Source organism: Eumetopias jubatus, unplaced genomic scaffold (assembly GCF_037043125.1).
Source record: "Eumetopias jubatus isolate StellerSeaLion01/CBP00866 unplaced genomic scaffold, mEumJub1_p1.0 scaffold_7, whole genome shotgun sequence".
In the NCBI taxonomy this organism is placed as follows: domain Eukaryota; kingdom Metazoa; phylum Chordata; class Mammalia; order Carnivora; family Otariidae; genus Eumetopias; species Eumetopias jubatus.
In genome coordinates this window covers 81489732-81508876 of record NW_028274813.1, presented here as the reverse complement: position 1 = coordinate 81508876, position 19145 = coordinate 81489732, and the positions used below count along the sequence as shown (strand labels likewise).

Below are 19145 nucleotides of genomic sequence, written 5' to 3'. Positions count from 1 at the left end.
TTAAGATTTAGGTAGTACTGTTGTATTGGGGCATCCAGTACAGATAGAAAAGATATTCATGTACCTCTAGTCAAATATTTCTGTAAAGTTTCCCCAGTTTTCCAGCCCAGTGAAGATAAACATGATGACATGTAGGTTAGTTCAGGAAAAATAAAATATTTATGAGCCATGTGTTTTTACATTTAAAATAAAAACTTTATTCAATTCTGTAAAAAATGAATATTCTTATAATTTAGATTACTAACTCAAGAATCTGAGAATTTGAATGAGAACTCAGGCATTGCTCCTTACATATTATATAATATTAACATTTGGGTAGGTTTAAAAAGAAACAGTGTAAGGCAGCTTTCTCATCCTTTCTCCTTATGGCTGGAAGAAGTGCACACAGCTAAAGGGGTACGGGTTGCTCATTGCTGTACAGGTCTTTTCTCTTGCTTTTTTTTGGTTTACTCCTTTCCTCTCCTTCTAAGGAGAACTTGTAGTCAAACTATTTACTTCACCTCCCCAGGGCTCAGTCTCCTCCTCAAAAAAGCCTCAAATCTATTCTATCTATAACATTCATGTCTTTCAAAAAGGCTTAAAAGGAAAATCGAAGTCATAACGGCTACCATCATTAGGATGAGCTGCCTCAAATTAACGTTTACTCTGTGCTTTTTTGGACCCAAACAAGGCCCACCTGAAGAGGCTAGGGGGGAAAGTCAGAGAAGAGAGGCTGCCAAAGACATGCCCAAAGTCAGAGCTTGGATTCTGGTGGCAACCTAATCTTTCCAAGACTCATCAGACTGCCTGGAAGGCAAGCCCACTCCCATTCTCCTCCTGCCTGCCCTCCTCTGATCCCAAACCACAACTTGCCTTGATTATGGTTTTAAGATCATTAAGAAAAAAATATTTTAAATATTCAGCTATTTATAGAGACTTAGCTCTGCACACCCATAAATGCAGTAACCTCAATTATTTATATCTTGAGAAGGCGGATAATGACCAGTGATATATGTAAGTGAGGTGGGAGGAGATAAAGAAAGATCTTTTAATTTTGGAAATGAAGAGAGACCGTTCCAAAAGAGAAAGTACAGTTGACCCTTGAACAGTGTGGAGGTTAGGGGCGCCAACCCCATGCACAGTCAAAAATCCCTGTATAACTTTAGACTTCCTAAAATGTTTAACTACTGATAACCTACTATTTACTGGAAACCTTATCAGTAACATAAACAGTCCATTAACCCATATTTTGTATGGTATATGTATTATGTACCATTTTCTTATAATAAGCTAGAGAAAAGAAAATGTTATTAAGAAAATTGTAAGGAAGAGAAAATACACTTATATACTGTACGGTATTTATTAAAAAAAAAATCTCCATATAAGTGGACCCACAAAGTTCAAACCTGTATTGTTCAAGAATCAACTATCGAAGGACATGGTGATTTGGGATTATGGATAAAGTTGTATTTTAGGAAAGGACTCATTTATAGTGAGAAACTCAAATTGATTGTTTAAGATGATTGTAAAAGGGATGATTACAATCCGATACTTATATTTACATGTATTTGGCCAGCATCCATTGGGATATTACCATGTGTTCATTTTTTTTGCTAGATTCATGGACATTAATGACAAAATCTCTGCTCTCAAGGAACCCGGAGTAATGGAGGAGACAGATGAGCAAACAAAGTGACAAGGTAGCGTGAAGGGCTGGCACAGAATACTATGGGGGTTGAAGGTTGGTACCCAGATCTGGCCAAGTCTAAAAACATGAGGAATTCTACCAGAAAAGTGGAGAAGGCATTCCAGAACAGCAAGTGCCAAGAAGAAGGTTGGGGATGGGTGTTCAAGAAGGCATTCAGGATACTGCCGGCACTTCCAAGATTCTGAAACCTATGATACCTATGAAGAAATGAAGGGATATGCAGTTAGAGGGGTAGGTGAGGTCTTGGTTACAGAGGCCTATGCCAGGGTAACAAATTGGGCTTTTTTTGTTAGGGTTGGTGTTTTACAATTAGATATTTCTTAAGACGGTCATACTGACTCAGATGGTGCTGGATTTATTGAATAACTTGACTTTTTGGGATAAACCTACCATAAGGAGCAGCAGTTCAGGGGGTTGGAACTATACTGAGAAATAGGTAAGGGAAGTGCCCAAGAGCCTAACATTAACACCCCCATGCCTGTACATCTGTGAGCTCAAACATGTGGACAAATAAGATGATTTTAAATAAAAATCAGTCAATCGAAGGAAATGCTCCTCTCTGCACTGGGGCTGCATACTCATGCTTTGCCATTGGTTATCCTCTAGGGATCAGTCACTGAAGCATGGTTCCTATGCTCTTATGCCATTAAAATAGAAAAATATTTCTTCCTTTCCTTTCATTGTAACTATGGACAGATCAGGTGGCCTTATTATATTCACATATGGTCATAACTCATAGAAATCCACCCAGTGGGGATTTCTGTGGAACTGAGGTTCAAGCCCTTGCTCCAACATGAATTGAAGAAACAATAAGAGTCAACATGGTTTGTGCCTGCCCTGTTGGCAGAACCATTCTCAAATGGCTTTTCACATGCTCTACTCCTCCTGCCTCTGCTTGTTGGCAAGTTCCAAAATGCCTCGAATGAATCAGCTGACTTTCCCTATAGCTTTCAGCATGGGCTGGGCAATTCCTTTGAAAAGCCTTGGCCTGACTTTGTTTACATATCACTTTGATAAGGTATTAGGTGAAATCTTGGGCCCTGCTTGGTCAGAATAAACGTGTTATGAAGTCAATTGCTAGAGAAGAAAAGTATTTTGATGTTGTTGTTTGAAGTATTACTTCTTCAATTAATGAAGGGAAGGCCTACATCACCCCCTTACTTTTCTTTTCAGCTCTGGTTATCTGAAAAGGTATTTAGGGAAATGACATTTAACAAAACTTTCCAAAATTGCTTACCCACTGTCACTGGCCTTGGTTGCGAAGAGAGTCCCTAAATGGATCATTTGGTGACAGCAACCATAGATAGACTTGGGGTAAATGACTCTTTGCCCTACAAGCAATAGGTAGCCTTTGCAATGACCAAAACTGATGAGTCACCAGAAAGCTTTTTTTTTTTTAAATTTTCATTTGACTTGTCATCATTTACTCATACCATATTGCTCTTGAAGTAGTGAAAACACATGCAAAGGTAGACATTTTTGAACACGGTAAAACCATGAATTGGATTAGGCTATAGGCTGAGCCCCATTGTTAACTGTAAAGCAAACCATTAGGGTGCTAAATTTCTATATTAGTGGTTCTCAGAGTGTTGTTCACAGATCCCTGGATGTCCCAAGATTCTTCTGCATGGCTCACGGAGCCAAAACGCTTTTCATAATAATACTTAACATATTATTTGCCTTTTGGTCTCTGTTGACATTTTCATTGAATGTACAAAAGCAGTGATGGGTAAAACTGCTGGTGCCTAAGCAAAAATCAAGGCAGAGCACCAAAACACGCTAGCAGCTATTGTATTCTTCACCACCACATACTTGCCGTAAAAAAATGATTCTGCTTTCACATAAAGTTGTCTTAATGAAGTAGGAAGAAATGATTAATCTTATTCAGTCTTGACTGTTGAGTACTTTGGTTTGTGTGTTTTCTGTGCTATGTGACAAAATGGGAAGTAATGGATAATGTGCTTCTGCTGCAAACTGAAGTGTGGTGGTTGTCTAAAAAAGAAAGTGTGCACTTCTTTGAGTTCAAACTAAACTAGATATGCTTTTAATAGAACACTTTTCATTGAAAAATGACAAGTTATAGTTATTCAGGCTTGGGTATTTGGGAGACATTGTCTCAAAATTAACAAAGTGAGCCTGTCACTTCAAGGAACACAACGGTGGAATTTGTTCTTAATGATAGAATTTAAGCTTTCTAGTAAAAGTAGATTTTTGAAATCTTGTGTCTGTTACCAGGAGCTTGACAGCTTCCCAGTATTAAAAATATTTTCTGATAAGGTTAGTGGTGATATAATGAATGCGATTTTTTGATATGGTGTCATTATATCATTATATGATATGTATATAATATGTTTATGTATAATATATACAGATTATGTTAGATGTGTAAAAATTTGGAAGACCTGCACAGCTCAGTGAACTGATATTTTCCATATGACCAATGCGTGATGTTAAACATGTAGGGGTAAAAGCTCCATTCAAAGTGCCAAGAGGTGACAGAATTTTAATGTAACAGCACATGGAAGATTCATTGATATGGTTTCATATTCCATATTGCAGCTAATCTTTAAGAAACTATTTCTTGTTGGGGCACCTGGGTGGCTCAGTTGGTTAAGCGATGGCCTTTGGCTCAGGTCATGATCCCAGGGTCCTGGAATCAAGCTCTGCATCGGGCTCCCCGCTCAGCAGGGAGCCTGCTTCTCCATCTCCCTCTGCTTGTGCTCTATCAGATAAATAAATAAAATATTAAAAAAAGAAACTTTTCCTTGTCAGGTTGTGATACTGTCGTGATTATCTGAAAAAGGCATTAAAACACTCCTCTTCTAACTACATATCTGTATGAGGCAGGATTTCATTCGTTTCAACCAAAACAACATATTAGAACAGATTAAATGCAGATTAAATGTTATATAGATTAACGTCAGATTAAACTAAGAGAATCCAGCTGTCTTCTTTTATTTTTTATTTTATTTTTTTTTTAGAAAATAGGTTATTTAAAAGTTTTTAAGTTGTTGGGTTACCTGGGTGGCTCAGTTGGTTAAGCATCTGACTCTTGATTTTGGCTCAGGTATGATCTCAGGGTCATGGATCAAGCCCTGCATTGGGCTCAGAGCTCAGCACAGAGGCTACTTGAGATTCTCTCTTTCCCTCTGCCCCTCTCCCTGCTCACACTCTTTCTCTTTCTCTCTAAAATAAATAAATACATAAAATCTTAAAAAAAAATTTTAAGTTGTAGTTTCTAGTATGGTAAATATTTACAGATGTAACCCACATAAACAAAAGTACTTTGAAGTCCTCAGTAATTTTTAAGTGTGTCAAGGGGCCCTAAGACCAAAGAATTTGAGAAGCATAGTTTTATTTTAAGAACTACGTAAAACTAGCAGAGCAAGATGGCGGAGGAGTAGGAGACCTAGATTTCGTCTGGTCTCAGGAATTCAGCTGAATAGGGATCAAACCATTCTGAACACCTACGAACTCAACAGGAGATCAAAGAGGAGAGTAGCAACAACTCTCTGAACAGAGAAGCGACCACTTACTGGAAGGTAGGACGTGCGGAGAAGTGAATCCAAGGCGATATTCGGGAGGATAGCGGGGGAGGGGGCCTCCATCGGCCACTACTGGGGGTGCCTGAGTGCGGCAGAGCTCCCAGGTATCGGAGCAGGGAAGCCGGCTGCAGAGACGGAGCCGAGGCGCGGGCTCTCAGCTCGGGGTTGCCATAAACTGTGATCCGCGGCCCAGTTGGGCCACTGCTCCTCCAGCAGGGACCCAACAAGCGGCAGAGCTGGGGAGACTCCCCTTCCTTCCCGGGGAGGAGCGGTGCAGGAGTGCACCGCAGGGATCTGCTGGGTTTGGAGACTCCACACGGGGTCGGGTGCCAGAGATAACAATGCTCGGTCACTGGCCGGGTGAGCGCGGAGTGCAGCCGGAGACCAGGGAGATGGGAGTGACTGCTTTTCTCTGGGGGCACACTGAGGAGCGGGGCCCCGAGTTCTCAGCTCCTCCGGATGGAGATTGGGAGGCCACCATTTTTGCCCTGGTCCTCCAAAGCTGTGCCAAGAGCTTGCAGGGAACAAAAGCTCCTGAGAGCAAACCCGAGCAGCTTCCTTATCCCGGACCGAAAAGGGCGGGGCAATTCCGCCTCCGGCAAAGACATTTGGAAACCACAGCAACAGGCCCCTCCCCCAGAAGATCAGCACGAACAGCCAGCAAGCCAAGACCAAGTTTACCGATCAAGGAGAACGGGAGAACTCCAGCGCTAGGGGAATACTGCACATAGAATTCATGGCTTTTTTTTTTACCATGATTCATTAGTTCATCAAAGTTAATTTTTGTTAACTGTTTTTTTTCTTTTTCCCTTTTTCAACCAACATCTTATCAATCCCTTTTTAAAAAAATTTTTTTTTTATTTTTCATTTTTAGAGTCATATTTTATCCCTTCATAGTAGTTACCCTTATTTTTGGCATATATATATATGTTGTTCTCTCTTTAAAATTTTGAGATACAGTTTCTTCTAACAGATCAAAATATATCCTAAATCAGTAGTGTTTGGCTTTGTTCTAGTCTCCTGCCTGATCATATTCTCTCCCTTTTTCCTTTTTTTTCTTAAATCTTCTTTCTTTTTTCAAACAACTTCTTATCAAGTCCTTTTATAAAATCTTTTATAATTTTCATCTTTACAGTCATCTGCCATCCCTTCATTGTATGAACCCTTATTTTGTACATATATGGCTTTCTTCCTTTAAAATTTTAGGAGGCACTTTTTTCTAACAGACCAAAATACGCCCAAAATTTAGTGTGTGGCACTGATCTATGCACTAGCCTGATCATATTTGATCATATTCTGCTTTTTTTGTATTGTTCTGTTTTTGTTTTTATCTTTTTTTTTTTCTCTTTCTTTTTTCTTTCTTTCCCTTTCTTTTCCCCTGGTTTCAGGTCTTTTCTGATTTGTATAGAGTATATTTGCTGGGGACGTTGTAAACCTGTTAGCATTTTGTTCTCTCATTCATCTATTCTCCTCTGGACAAAATGACAAGACGAAAAAAATCACCTCAGCAAAAAGAACAAGAGGTAGTACCGTCAGCCAGGGACCTACTCAATACGGACATTAGTACAATGTCGGACCTAGAGTTCAGAATCATGACTTTAAAGATACTAGCTGGGCTTGAAAAAAGCGTGGAAGTTATTAGAGAACCCCTTTCTGGAGAAATAAAAGAACTAAAATCTAACCAAGTCGAAATCAAAAAGGCTATTGATGAGGTGCAATCAAAAATGGGGGCACTAAATGCTAGGATAAATGAGGCAGAAGAGAGAATCAGTGATATAGAAGACCAAATGATGGAAAATAAAGAGGCTGAGAAAAAGAGAAACAACTACAGGATCACGAGGGCAGAATTCGAGAGATAAGTGATACGATAAGACGAAACAACGTTAGAATAATTGGGATCCCAGAAGAAGAAGAGAGAGAGAGAGGGGCAGAAGGTATATTGGAGCAAATTATAGCAGAGAACTTCCCTAATGTGAGGAAGGAAACAGGCATCAAAATCCAGGAGGCACAGAGAACCCCTCTCAAAATCAATAATAATAGGTCAACACCCCGACATCTAATAGTAAAACTTAGGAGTCTCAGAGACAAAGAGAAAATCCTGAAAGCAGCTCGGGAGAAGAGATATGTAACTACAATGGTAGAAACATTAGATTGGCAACAGACCTATCCACAGAGACCTGGCAGGCCAGAAAGGACTGGCAAGATATCTTCAGAGCACTAAACGAGAAAAACATGCAACCAAGAATACTATATCCAGCTAGGCTGTCATTGAAAATAGAAGGAGAGATAAAAAGCTTCCAGAACAAACAAAAACTAAAGGAATTTGCAAACACGAAACCAGCCCTCCAAGAAATGTTGAAAGGGGTCCTCTAAGCAAAGAGAGAGCCTAAAAGCAGCAAAGATCAGAAAGGAACACAGACAACATACAGTTAACAGTCACCTTACAGGCAATACAATGGCACTAAATTCATACCTTTCAATAGTTACCCTGAATGTAAATGGGCTAAATGCCCCAATCAAAAGACAGAGGCTATCAGATTGGATTAAAAAACAAGACCCATCGATATTCTGTCTGCAAGAGACTCATTTTAGACCCAAAGACACCCCCAGATTGAAAGTGAGGGGGTGGAAAACCATTTACCATGCTAATGGACACCAAAAGAAAGCTGGGGTGGCAATCCTTATATCAGACAAACTATATTTTAAAACAAAGACTGTACTAAGAGATGAGGAAGGACACTATATCCTACTTAAAGGGTCTATCCAACAAGAAGATCTAACAATTGTAAATATCTATGCCCCGAACATGGGAGCAGCCAATTATATAAGGCAATTAATAACAAAAGCAAAGAAACACATTGACAACAATACAATAATAGTGGGGGACTTTAACACCCCCCTGACTGAAATGGACAGATCATCTAAGCAAAAGATCAACAAGGAAATAAAGACTTGAAATGACACACTGCACCAAATGGACTTCACAGACATATTCAGAACATTCCATCCCAAAGCAACGGAATACACATTCTTCTCTAGTGCCCATGGAACATTCTCCAGAATTGAGCACATCCTAGGTCACAAATCAGGTCTCAACCGGTACCAAAAGATTGGGATCATTCCCTGCATATTTTCAGACCACAATGCTTTGAAACTAGAACTCAATCACAAGAGGAAAGTCGGAAAGAACTCAAATACATGGAGGCTAAAGAGCATCCTACTAAAGAATGAATGGGTCAACCAGGAAATTAAAGAAGAATTAAAAAAATTCATGGAAACCAATGAAAATGAAAACACAACTGTTCAAAATCTTTGGGATACAGCAAAGGCAGTCCTGAGAGGAAAGTATATAGCAATACAAGCCTTTCTCAAGAAACAAGAAAGGTCTCAAATACACAACCTAACCCTACACCTAAAGGAGCTGGAGAAAGAACAGCATATAAAGCCTAAACCCAGCAGGAGAAGAGAGATAATAACGATCAGAGCAGAAATCAATGAACTAGAAACCAAAAAAACAGAACAGATCAACGAAACTAGGAGCTGGTTCTTTGAAAGAATTAACAAGATTGATAAACTCCTGGCCAGACTGATCAAAAAGAAAAGAGAAATGACCCAAATCAACAAAATCATGAATGAAAGAGGAGAGATCACAACCAACACCAAAGAAATACAAACAATTATAAGAACATATTACGAGCAACTCTATGCCAGCAAATTAGATAGCCTGGAAGAAATGGGTGCATTCCTAGAGATGTATCAACTACCAAAATTGAACCAGGAAGAAATAGAAAACCTGAACAGACCTATAACCACTAAGGAAATTGAAGCAGTCATCAAAAATCTCCCAAGAAACAAAAGCCCAGGGCCAGATGGCTTCCCAGGGGAATTCTACCAGACATTTAAAGAAGAATTAATACCTATTCTCCTGAAACTGTTCCAAAAAATAGAAATGGAAGGAAAACTTCCGAACTCATTTTATAGGCCAGCATTACCTTGATCCCAAAACCAGACAAAGACCCCATCAAAAAGGAGAATTACAGACCAATATCCTTGATGAGCATGGATGCAAAAATTCTCACCAAACTACTAGCCAATAGGATCCAACAGTACATTAAAAGGATTATTCACCACGACCAAGTGGGATTTATCCCTGGGCTGCAAGGCTGGTTCAACATCCGCAAATCAATCAACGTGATACAATACATTAACAAAAGAAAGAACAAGAATCATATGATGCTCTCAATAGATGCAGAAAAAGCATTTGTCAAAGTACAGTATCCTTTCTTGATCAAAACTCTTCAGAGTATAGGGATAGAGGGTACATACCTCAATATCATAAAAGCCATCTATGAAAAACCTACAGTGAATATCAAAGGCTGAGAGCTTTTCCCCTAAGGTCAGGAATGCGGCAGGGATGTCCACTCTCACCACTGCTATTCAACATAGTATTAGAAGTCCTAGCCACAGCAATCAGACAACAAAAAGAAATCAAAGGCATCCAAATCGGCAAAGACAAAGTCAAACTCTCTTTGCAGATGATATGATACTGTATGTGGAAAACCCAAAAGACTCCACCCCAAAACTGCTAGAATTCATCCAGGAATTCAGTAAAGTAGCAGGATATAAAATCAATGCACAGAAATCAGTGGCATTCCTATACACCAACAATAAGACAGAAGAGAGACAAATCAAGGAGTCGATTCCATTTACAATTGCACCCAAAACCATTAGATACCTAGGAATAAATTTAACCAAAGAGGCAAAGGATCTGTACTCAGAAAACTATAAAATACTCATGAAAGAAATTGAAGAAGACACAAAGAAATGGAAAAACGTTCCATGCTCATGGATTGGGAGAACCAACATTGTGAAGATGTCAATGCTACCTAGAGCAATCTACACATTGAATGCAATCCCCATCAAAATACCATCCACTTTTTTTCAACGAAATGGAACAAATAATCCTAAAATTTGTATGGAACCAGAAGAGACCCAGAATAGCCAGAGGAATATTGAAAAAGAAAAGCAAAGCTGGTGGCATCACAATTCCGGACTTCCAGCTCTATTACAAAGCTGTCATCATCAGGACAGTATGGTACTGGCACAAAAACAGACACGTAGATCAATGGAACAGAATCGAGAGCCCAGAAATGGACCCTCAAGTCTATGGTCAACTCATCTTTGACAAAGCAGGAAAGAATGTCCAATGGCAAAAAGACAGTCTCTTCAACAAATGGTGTTGGGAAAATTGACAGCCACATGCAGAAGAATGAAACTGGACCATTTCCTTACACCACACACAAAAATAGACTCCAAATGGTTGAAAGACCTAAACGTGAGACAGGAGTCCATCAAAATCCTAAAGGAGAACACAGGTAGCAACCTCTTCAACCTCAGCCGCAGCAACTTCTTCCTAGAAACATCGCCAAAGGCACGGGAAGCCAGGGCAAAAATGAACTATTGGGATTTCATCAAGATAAAAAGCTTTTGCACAGCAAAAGAAACAGTCCACAAAACCAAAAGACAACCGACAGAATGGGAGAAAATATTTGCAAATGACATATCAGATAAAGGGCTAGTATCCAAAATCTATAAAGAACTTATCCAACTCAACACCCAAAGAACAAATAATCCAATCAAGAAATGGGCAGAAGACATGAACAGACATTTTTCCACAGAAGACATCCAAATGGCCAACAGACACATGAAAAAGTGCTCAACATCGCTCGGCATCAGGGAAATCCAAATCAAAACCTCAATGAGATACCACCTCACACCCGTCAGAATGGCTAAAGTTAACAAGTCAGGGAACGACAGATGTTGGCGGGGATGTGGAGAAAGGAGAACACTCCTACACTTTGGTGGGAATGCAGGCTGGTGCAACCACTCTGGAAAACAGTATGGAGGTTCCTCAAACAGTTGAAATTAGAGCTACCATTCGATCCAGCAATTGCACTACTGGGTATTTACCCCAAAGATACAAATGTAGGGATCCGAAGGGGTACATGCACCCCAATGTTTATAGCAGCAATGTCCACAATAGCCAAACTGTGGAAAGAGCCAAGATGTCCATCGACAGATGAATGGATAAAGAAGAGGTGGTATATATATACAATGGAATATTATGCAGCCATCAAAAGGAATGAGATCTTGCCATTTGCAACGAAGTGGATGGAACTGGAGGGTGTTATGCTTAGTGAAATAAGTCAATCAGAGAAAGACATGTATCATATGACCTCACTGACATGAGGAATTCTTAATCTCAGGAAACAAACTGAGGGTTACTGGAGTGGTTGGGGGTGGGAGGAATGGGGTGGCTGGGTGATAGACACTGGGGAGGGTATGTGCTACAGTGAGCGCTGTGAATTGTGCAAGACTGTTGAATCACAGATCTGTACTTCTGAAACAAATAACACAACATATTTTAAGAAAAAAGAAAAAGAAGAAGATAACAGGAGAGGAAGAATGAAGGGGAGTAAGTCAGAGGGGGAGAGGAACCATGAGAGATGATGGACTCTGAAAAACAAACTGAGGGTTCTAGAGGGGAGGAGGGTAGGGGGATGGGTTAGCCTGGTGATGGGTATTAAAGAGGGCACGTTCTGCGTGGAGCACTGGGTGTTATGAACAAACAATGAATCATGGAACACTACATCAAAAACTAATGATGTAATATATGGTGATTAACATAACAATAAAAAAAGAACTACATAAAACTAAATCCTACTTTAGCTATTATAATCAATGTAGTAGGAATAACTTACACTGAGCTGAAATTAGAGGCACTCTATTGAGTGATCAGGTAACCAATTTTCTGTGTAGTCAGTTTTTTTCCCCCCACTGGTCATATGATATCTGTTCACTGGAATGTGATTAATAATCATCTGGGGGACAATCATTGGAAATAGGAAAAATATCTGATAGTTAAGATTGTACTTATTTGAAACATTATTCAAGGTGTTTTTGTAATTTTAACTTCTCTGATTCTATAATGAATGAGTAAAATTTTGCTCTGGAAGTACAAATAGTTGTTAATATGATACTAAAATTTTTAAAGACAGAGGGTATGTTCTTGCTTCAACCCTCATTGTGCATTTCTGATTATGACTTTTCTTTGCTTAGACATACAGATCCTCCACATTCACAGAGAAAAGCAGGTCTAAATCCCTTAGCATGTGTTCAAGGACGTTTGCAATCAGGCACCAACCCTCACCAGCCTTATTTGCTGCTTTTCTTCCATCTTTTCTTCCATCATCCATCTCCCCCCATCTCCCATCACTTGTTTTTTATACCATCCATGCTAAACTTTCTCTAAACATACTTTTCCCTTGCATGCATTGGGACTTTGTTTTTTTTAAAGGTTTATTTATTTATATTCAAGGGGGGTATTTTTAAAGATTTATTTATTTATTTGAGGGGGGGTTGAGCAGAGGGAGAGGGAGAGAGAATCTCAGTGAGACTCCTCGCTGAGCTTGGAGGCTGACATAGGGCTCAGTCTCATGACCCTGAGATCCTGACCTGAGCTGAAGCCAATAGTCTGATGCTCAACTCACTGAGCCACCCAGGTGCTCTGTCTTGGGACTTTTTTTTTTTTTTTTTAAGATTTATTTATTTATTTATTTAAGAGAGAAAGAGAGCAAGAGAACATGAGCAGGCATGAGCGGAGATGGAATAGGGGAAGAGAGAGAGGGAGAGGTAGAAGTGGGCTCCATCCCATGACCCTGGGATCATGACCTGAACCAAAGGCAGATGTTTAACCCACTGAGCCATCCAGGTGCCCCTCGTCTTGGAACTTTTTTTTAAAAGATTTTATTTATTTATTTGAGAGGGAGAGAATGAGAGAGAGCACGAGAGGGAAGAGGGTCAGAGGGAGAAGCAGACTCCCTGCTGAGCAGGGAGCCCAATGCAGGACTCGATCCCAGGACTCCAGGATCATGACCTGAGCCGAAAGCAGTCGCTTAACCAACTGAGCCACCCAGGCGCCCCGTCTTGGAACTTTTGACTATCCTATTTCCTCTTCTGGAGTGTTTTTAATTCCTCCTTTCCTCTATTCAACAAATTGTTATTCATCCCTCAAGATCAGGGTTATGTACCTTCAATGAGGAACCATTTTTCATCCTTCTATTCATTCAACAAATGGGAGATGCTAGGTAGTGGTGAACTGAATCATACATGGTTCCTATTTTCATGCATCATGTAAATAATCACACAAATGAAAGTTGGCAACTGTGGCGAATGTCCCTCTGGAAGAGATTCAGGATGCTGTGAGAGTTTTAGTGAGAGACTTTGTCCTGGTCAGGAGGGTCAGTGGAGGCTCCCATGAGGATGTAACACTTGATGTAAGCACTGAATAATGATGGGGATAAAAAGAGAAGAGGGAAGGAAAGTGCCCTACATAGGTAAGGGCCTTTGGCAAGAGAGGGCATATGGTTACTAGAGATTAGAAGAAGAGCACTGGGTTGAGTGGAGTGAGGTCAGGAGGGAGAGCACAGCACACTTGAATTGAGATTAGGAGGTAGAACCCAAAGCAAGCAGGACTCTGCACATGTTAATGAGTTTCATCTTTAACCTAAGAATTTATGAAACGGTTAAAAACTGGAGGGCTGATGGAGTCTCAGATTTGTATCTTTTTTAATAAATTAATTAATTAATTAATTTATTTATTTGAGAGAGAGAGAGAGAGCACATGAGGGGGGGAAGGTCAGAGGGAGAAGCAGACTCCCCGCCGAGCAGGGAGCCCGACGCGGGACTCGATCCCGGGACTCCAGGATCACGACCCGAGCCGAAGGCAGTCGCCCAACCAACTGAGCCACCCAGGCGCCCCAGATTTGTATCTTGAAAAGACCACTGTGGCTGTCATAGGGGAATAGACTAAAGAGAGGTTAGAGTCAATATAGGGAGATCAGAAATGAGGTTAATGTAATAATCTAACAGCACAATATTGGGGGCTTGGATTAGGAAGATGAAGGAAAGTGGGTGGATTTCAGGGATGTTTAGGCAGTGAAATGGAATGGATACAGTGATGGACTGTAAGTATGGGAAGGTGTCAAGGAAGATGCCTGGGATTCTAGCTTATGCAGCTGAATGCATGAAGAGGCCATCCACTAAACTAGGAGGGCCCTGAAGGAGGACCAGGCTTAGGAGGGAGCTCCAGACTCCTCCAGGAAGAGTTAGTGACTGCTGTGGCCCTAGCTTCATACCTTTGCTACAGGACTCTCATTTTGTAAGGACATTTGTCTTTTTCTTACCCTTCCTTCCTCCCTCCCTCCCTCCTTTCTTTCCTCCCTCCTTTCCCCCCTCCTTTCCTTCCTTCCTTCCTTCTTTCCGGTTGATGTTGAATCCACCATGGTGTGAGCCTTTATAGGAGACGGAACACAACTGCCCAGTGCAGAAAACAGAGGTAGACCCTGCAACTTCTGCCCAGCCCTGACACAGAGGTCTCAAGTAAATTGGGCCGTGGCAATTGTTTGCTTCCATATAGGACTTTGAATTCAGAGCAGTGGGAAAAAATGAACTTATAGTTGATTTCATGACAGTGATGTTCAGTAGTGGCCGTGGAAGTGGCCAGCTGGTGGGGGGCAGCAGTGCCGGGGGTAGTGTTCTAATCAGGCTGCTCTTAACAGCATCAACTTTGGTATGAATCGTGCTTTTCCATCTCTCTTGATGACTACTCGTCTTCTAAATCTGCTTCCATGGCCTTTTAATTGCACATAAATTGAAGAGGATAGCTAACCTCTCCTGAATGTTTACTATGACTCAGGCACTGCTCCGATTAGTCTGCATATATTCAATATTGTAATCCTTATAAGTGACACATACTACTAGAGACCTCATTGACAAATGAGAGTCTAAAGCACAGAGTGGTTAAGGATTGCCACACAGGCCCTACAGCTAGTAACTGAGAAAGACAGAATGGAGACCTTAGAGCCTGGCTCCAGAGCTAGGCTTCTTATTAGAGATAGACTTTGTGGCTTGTAAGCAGAAACCTTGACTGGTACATTTGGTTCTGTGATCTCTTTCCCCCTGGAAGCTCCAGACACGTTAAGGACAAAGACGGGGTGTTACGTTTAGTGCCTGGCACAGTGCACACACAGTCGGCATTCAGAGCACTTGGGGTAGCAGCAGGAATATTGTCCCCAAGATCCACCCCCCTCCCTCTTCTGCAAGCGTGCATATTACTCCTACTTGCCTCTGCTCTACAGCTGCATGGGGCAGGGTCCCCAGCACCACACTGGTAAATGCTTTCTCTGCTTCATGGCACTTGTTAACCCAGGGTTGCAGGTGCTAAAACAGGAATGAAAGCTCCTATTGTACAACATCCATGCAAGGGATCTGTGTTGAGGTTTTTGTGGGGACAGGGGAATGCTGAAAGCCAGCTGACAACACAACAGGACAGAGTGAAACTGTGTAGTTTCGATTCTCTGAGAGCAGGGAACTCATTTGTTCAGAGCAGCTGAAACAGTTAGGAAACCACTCAGTGTCCGCACTCCATGGGAAACAGCCTCTGTGTCCCCAAAGCCAGTGAAGCAGCACTCCCTGAAGGTGAGACTGTCCCAGCCTTGCTCTTCCCCTCCCTGGGGACTTCCTGCTGCGCAAGGAGGCTTTCAGTGCTGATTTGGGAAGAGGTGAGGAGGGCTGAGTTTGGGATGAAGTCTGATTCAGAAGCGCCTGAAGATTGAGTGCCGGGAACCAGGGGCCTGGGGTTACTTTGTGGCCTCTAGCTTACCAGTGTGGGACATGGTGTAGCGCAGCATCTCCGAAGCCTCATCACCAGACAGTGTGTAGCTTCGGGGTTTCCCTGACAGTCTTGGATGACTTGGGATCTAAAAGCCATTCAGACTGGCTGGAGAGACAAATTGTTCCTGGCCTAGATCTCTGGGGGAGTTTGTAAGGGTCACTTTTAGTCCAGAGACTAAAGGCAGTGCTGAGCTGTCCCTGCAACTTTCCTTCTGTTTCTAAGACCCAAGACGGGGTCTGAGAGAGTCCACAGACATCTGTGATTGTAGGTTTCTACTCTCCTTCACCACCGCCCTCACTTCCGTTCCTGCGGGAGGTGGGAGGTGCAGGCCTCACCATTTCAGTGTCTGTGGTGCTCTCTGCTGGCAGCTGCAGACTTTTTGTTCCTCGGGACAGGATGCCTCTACAATCATGTGTAGGCCCCTCCTCCTGATTCCTCTTACCACAGAGAGCAAATTTGAGGGGATTTGGTCAACAGCCAGTGTCTAGACCTTCCCATTCCCTGAAGCGCTTCTCTGGCCCATTTAGGAGTCAATTACCCTTCCCATAAAAATTCAGTCACAATTAAAACTAACCCCTCTCTGTCTTTTCAGTAGCTGACTCCCTGGGCTTGTAATGCTCTCCCAAAGGGGCCAAAGCTATAGCTCATCTCCTGCAGGCAGGAGGCCTTGCGGGCAAATCAGTCTTAGCTTTCTCTGTTTTGTTTTTGTTTTTGTTTAAATTTTGTTTTGTTTTTCCAAATGGTAGAACCAAGGGCAACGGTGCCATCTGGCATGGCTAGGGCCAAAGAGTACCTTGACAGAAAAGGGAGAAGACAGGGTTTGGTGCTTCTCTCCCATAATTTTCAGCAAACACCCTTACCCTAAATAAATATTAAATCCAGGAGAAAACAGCATGCTTACTATGCAAATACAACTTTAAGACACATCACCTGGCCCCACCTTCCAACCAGATCACTGCCATCCAACCCCATGACGTAGAAATTCTTGATGCTGCCAGAGCCACGGGATCAGAGATCAGAACCAGTTTCAAAAGTTCAGAATCTATACCATCGCTTGCTTTTCATTAACTGTTAATGCCTGGCAATCCCATATTGCCCCTACAATAGCTGTCCTTCCTCACTTTCTGTCAATAATGAGAACTGATAGAAGAACAGTAGTAGGAAACCCGTTAACTTTCTTTAAACAGAGATACATCAGAAAGGCTGAGAATGGGTTACTTTGTAAGAAAATGTTTTCATGAACTTATTTTTAATTCAAATTTTAAGATTGTAATGTGAAAAAAGCAAGGTGCAGAATATTAGTTGTAAAAAGAAGGGGGAGGTGGGGCGCCTGGGTGGCTCTGTTGGTTAAGCATCCAACTCATGGCTCTGGTCAAGACCTCAGGGTTGTGAGGTGCATGGAGCCTGCTTAAGATTCTTTCTTTCCCTCTCCCTCTGCCCCTCCCCCCAATAGGTGGGGGGGAGGGGGAGGGAGAGGGAGGGAATACGTATATGTGTGTATGTATATATGTATATATCTTGTATATGAATGAGATATTTGGAAGGATACCTAAGACTAATAACAGCAAATAATTATTGGCGTCTACTTTGTGCCAGTTACTCTTCTAAGCGTTCTACGTATATTAACTTACTTTTAATCCATAAAAACTCTGTGAAGGAGCTGTCATTATTCCCTTTTTTTCAGACAAGAAAACTGAGGCATAGAAGGGTCAAGTGTTCTGCCCAAAGTTACATATCTAGAGAGTGCAGAGCCAGAATTAGAGCTCAAGCCGCGTATGGGCTGCCTCTAGGAAAGAGAACTCATTGGTTAAAGGATTAGAATGAGGAGGGAGATACCTAGTTTTATGCTTCTTTGTACCTTTTGGATTCTGAATTATATAAATGTGATATATATTACAGGCATAAAAGAATAAAAATTTAATAATAAAATATTTTAAATGAAATATAAAATTTTAAATTAATTTAAAAAATTACACCAACCCAGAGATTCAGTAGGATCAAGGTGGTTAATAGCACAGATTGAGGGCCAGACCACCTGGATTCAAATTCTGCTTCTGTCACTAAAACCGGAACAAATTTGGATCCCCTCTGTGCCTCTCAGGGTATTATTATTTTGAGGATTAGATAAATTAATATGTGTGAAGGTCTTAGAAGAGTGTTTGATACATACTCAGTGCTAAGTATTAGCTATCATCATCTAAAATTAAAAACTTAAACCTACTCAACAGTCAGTATATACTGAGCATTTACTGTATACCAGGCACTGTATATGTACCAGGCACTGAAGGGGCCATGAAACTGTAAGATGGCATCCATCAGTGGTGGAGTCAGAGGTTCTGGGCACTGGATAGCCTCTTGCTACTTTGGTGGTACAGCTGACACCCAGCCCCAAAAGTCTTCCCCAGGCTTGTTCCTTTATCAAATCTTATGCCTCACTGAACACCCAGCAGGAAGTATCATAACTAGTTGATAGCTTCTCTGCTCTTATTTACACTCATGTGACATCTTTTCCAGGAAGTACGAGATAATTTTACTGTAGTTTATGAAAAACATCACTAACTGAAGCTGTTTTCTCCGCTGTACTTGGCCTGGCTGAGCTCATCTGTGTAGCAAGTCCACGTAGACCATATTGAATACATACGTGCTGGGTGCATGCTAATTTCTAATGCTACTTTAAGAATAACCAAGTAGCATTAGAAATTAGCATGCACCCAGCACGTATGTATTCAATATGGTCTTGGATGTGAATCAAAGTCTTGGATGTGCCGCCTTTCTGTAACAACAATGAAGCAAGGGGTTATAACTTGACTTTGATGGTAATAGACAATATTCTCTTTATGTAAGCTCCATGAGGGCAAGAATTTTGTCTCTTCATTGTTATATCCCCAGTATTTACAACAAGGCCTAGTATGCAGTTGGTGCTTAACAAATACTCATTGAATGAATGAATGAATAAAATAATGAGAGAACCCACAAGGCAAATGCTGTTAACTTCACTTAAGAGTAGAGGAAACTGAGACCTAAGGGGTTATTTGCCCTACCCTGGGGCCATAGAACTAAAACACATCCCCAGTTTTGTGTGGTTTTGGATCCTACCCTCTTCTCCTAATGCCAAATTGAATCCTACCAATAACCTCTGGCTTAATCTAGAAGAATAGAAAGGGCTGTATTATCGCAC

At 41.3% G+C, this 19145-nt stretch overlaps 1 long non-coding RNA gene across 3 annotated transcripts in view; it reads right to left on the bottom strand.

The window, feature by feature from the left end:
• Positions 1-1360: 1360 nt before the first annotated feature.
• The window catches only part of LOC114221458 (uncharacterized), a 48178-nt gene continuing 30393 nt past the window's right edge, over positions 1361-19145 (bottom strand). For all 3 annotated transcript variants that reach the window (XR_003611736.2, XR_015768637.1, XR_015768636.1), the window contains one exon: positions 1361-1884. This is a non-coding gene — a long non-coding RNA (uncharacterized LOC114221458). The remainder of the gene's footprint in view (positions 1885-19145) is intronic.